Source organism: Neomonachus schauinslandi, chromosome 1 (genome assembly GCF_002201575.2).
Source record: "Neomonachus schauinslandi chromosome 1, ASM220157v2, whole genome shotgun sequence".
NCBI classification, from domain to species: Eukaryota; Metazoa; Chordata; class Mammalia; order Carnivora; family Phocidae; genus Neomonachus; species Neomonachus schauinslandi.
The window spans coordinates 23,603,944-23,607,238 of NC_058403.1; the positions used below are offsets into that span (position 1 = coordinate 23,603,944).

The 3,295-nt window shown below is 32.3% G+C and overlaps 1 non-coding gene across 1 annotated transcript; it reads right to left on the bottom strand.

Moving 5' to 3' along the window:
- Window positions 1-1,885: 1,885 nt before the first annotated feature.
- Window positions 1,886-1,989, bottom strand: LOC123326990. The gene has a single exon (XR_006541460.1). It is a non-coding gene; the product is annotated as a U6 spliceosomal RNA (small nuclear RNA).
- Between the last annotated feature and the right edge of the window lie 1,306 nt (window positions 1,990-3,295).

Sequence of the window (3,295 nt, forward strand, 5' to 3'; positions counted from 1 at the left end):
GTCAGAAAACTTCTGGGTGATGATTGAAATACAGGGAACTAGGACTATATATGCAACATCCCTATAGTTATATCTGATTTCTGGATCTGGGTCCTCAGGAAAATACAGTACTCCCAGGAAATCCACTTTATCTATAAACTTGTAAAATTTCACTGGGTAAATTTTTATTCCAAAGAAACTAAGACAGTTTATACATTGGCTAAGCCAAGAGCACTGCTTGGGGGAATTTAACTGTTTTGCTCAAACTATCACTGGCCATCTGTTATTGAAGAGAGGTCTTTAGAGCCTGAATTATCTAGGCAGGCTGAGGCTGTTGAAAGAATAACTTGGTTAATACTCAGTTTTCCATGTCAATCTTTTAGATACATACTGTATAAGGAATGAAGAACAGGTTTTATTATTTCTTAGTGTTGATATTACATGTCTGAAAACTTATTCAGACACAGAAGAATATCCATGTTTCAAATTTGTGTGTGTGTGTGTGTGTGTGTGATTTTGCTGTGATGGTTGAACTGTGTTTCTTTTTAATAATATTCATGACATATTTGTTCAGTTTTGAATAGCTTGAAAACACCAACTGAAAAAAATATTTAGCAAGTTGTTTAAGAAAATAAACATTTGGCACAATTTGCCCTGAATTTTGGTTCAGATTCAAAGGATAAATGCCTCAACATTAAGCATTTCAGAATAAATATAAATTTTTATTATCTAATTTACTTTGTGAGGATCTGAAACTTCTAGCTTCTTTCTTTGTGTTGAAAAAGAGTCTTTAAAAAAAAATTCCCACAGTAAGAGTAATGTTAATGGTGAATATTAGATTAGGTTAGGTTGACAACTTTGTTTTGTGAAAATCGAAAGCAGAAATAAATTAACACATTATCAAAAATAAACTTTCAAATTACTGTATTATCTCCACAAATCTTTGATGAATAGTTAATTTTAATGATATAAAACACTTGTTTTTAACCCTTAACATGTACTGAGAAAAGACTTTAAATTTTTCATTTACATAAAGTAATTTTATTATTGTAAAAATTATATTGTTATTATTATAAATAAATCAGGAAACGATACTTATTTTACTGATTTTCGTACTTCTATCATGATAGAGTGAGCATATATGGGGACACTGGGACCAGATGTTCCATATAAATGGGTATTTGTTATATGCCAAGCATCTATTAGAGTGCTCAGAAAAATAACATTTTTGAATAAATGAATGAAAAGAACAAAAACAGAAGCATTTTAGATATGACATTTTAACTCTACTTAAAAATAATACTTATTTTATTTGATGAAATGATTCTATGCAATTATAAAGCAGCCACTGCCCACCTACACCAGGATTTTCCATATGTAGGGACTGCCTCCCACGTTTACCAAGAGGCAATGGTAAGGGGAATAAATAGGAATATGAAGGTGGATGATGACATTTCATGACAAATGAGTCCAATGGTCTCATTTGTTATCATATTATTAAATCTGGCAGACTAATTGAAATTGTGCCAATTCTTGCTCCTCAATAAGATTTTATTTTCTTCCACAATTCAGATAATGGACTCTATGTGGAATTTTGTAAAATGCTTCACTTAAATAGGAAAGTTTATAGTAATTTGAGTCAATATGCCAATGGAAGAAAAGACACAGGTGCTTTGATCTTTATATTCCTTGGAAAATATCTAAGGATTCTAATGTCATTTAAAAATATTTAAAGGACTTTTTTAATATGAAAAAGCATTTTCAGTATTAGGACCTCATATTTTTATGTAAATTTAAGCTAGAATGATAAATTTACAAAATTTGAGGTGTTATTTGCTCTAAACGGTTTTTAAAATTTAGCTGATGTAGTTCAAACATCCCTCTTCTTCTTCTTTTTTTTTTTTTTTTTAATATGGAAAGCTTCACAAATTTGGTGACATCCTTGTGTAAGGGCTATGCTAATCTCTGTATTGGTCAGAATTTTAGCTTAAGTACTGCCAAAGTAAGCACTCTCTTTTCCTTTCGTGACAATACATTCTTTTGTTTCTTTGAGATTTAAGCTCACAGTGCATGTTCAAAAAAATAATATGGAAGGAAACCTAATGAACATATGGAAAATGTTGATTTTGGACAGGTGAAAGAATGAAATGATTTGAAGTACTTGTTATAAATGCATAAGATGAATTAGTCTGCCAGATTTAATAATATGCTTTATCCCTTTCAATTAAAGCTATTATGTGCAGATTCAAGTACTTTTAAAGATTAAATGTTACGTGGATAGACAGAAAAATGATACTATCATTGCATTCCATGTTCAATAGTATTTTGCATTATTTCAAAAGGTAAAAGTTTATTATTTTTATTTATAAAATATTTTTTAGGGTTTAAAACTGAATTTGTGGCAAAACATGTCAAATCAACCTTTAAAATATGGGAAACATTGGGGTGCCTGGGTGGCTCAGTCCATTAAGCATCTGCCTCTGGCTCAGGTCATGATCCCAGTGTCCTGGAATCGAGTCCCACATTGGGCTCCCTACTCAGATAGTGAGATATGAACTTCTATATCTCTGCTAAAAAGAAATATGTTAATTAAGAAAAAATATAAGAGTCATTTTAGAAAACATTTATTTGATGGCAATAACTTTGGAATTTTAGCAGGCTTATTGAGAACTTGTTCACTTGCCACTTCATTCTACAGCATGACGGTGCAGAAAGGATCTGGAAGCTTGCCACTTGAAAGAGGAAAGGTGGCAAACCTATAAATTATCTTAATTATCAAAAATAGAATGCATAAAGTGACTTTCACGCTCCTGAGTATAAAACACATCAAAAATTACCATTAGACATCCCCTTACAGCTATAATTCACTCACTTGATTTTACAGAGTCCTCAGTGTGCCTGATTTCCTTGGTCTACCTGTTTCTCCTCTCCCTGTCACTCATTATCCCTATTATTCCTCTCCCATTGACTCTTCAATTGGCACATTTCCATACTCCCCATTATGCTTACAAATAATCTCATTAAAAGAGTACAGCTCACCAAAGAGCACTTGTTACATCAAGGGTGGAACTGACATTAGACTCACTTCTCCATGGGCAGTATTCAAGTGTTTTACTGGAAATAAACCCTCACATCTGGTTGCTGCTCAGTGGTTAAGTACTTAGCCACATTATTGAGATCAATTACTGCCTGCCTGAGCTAGAAAACAGTTTACAACATGATGAGAGGGTGAAAAGAATAGTGCTCAGTGAAGCGATCATTGACTGAAATATCAAGTACCTCTTGTGTCAAAGTGCTAACAACGTATAATCTAACA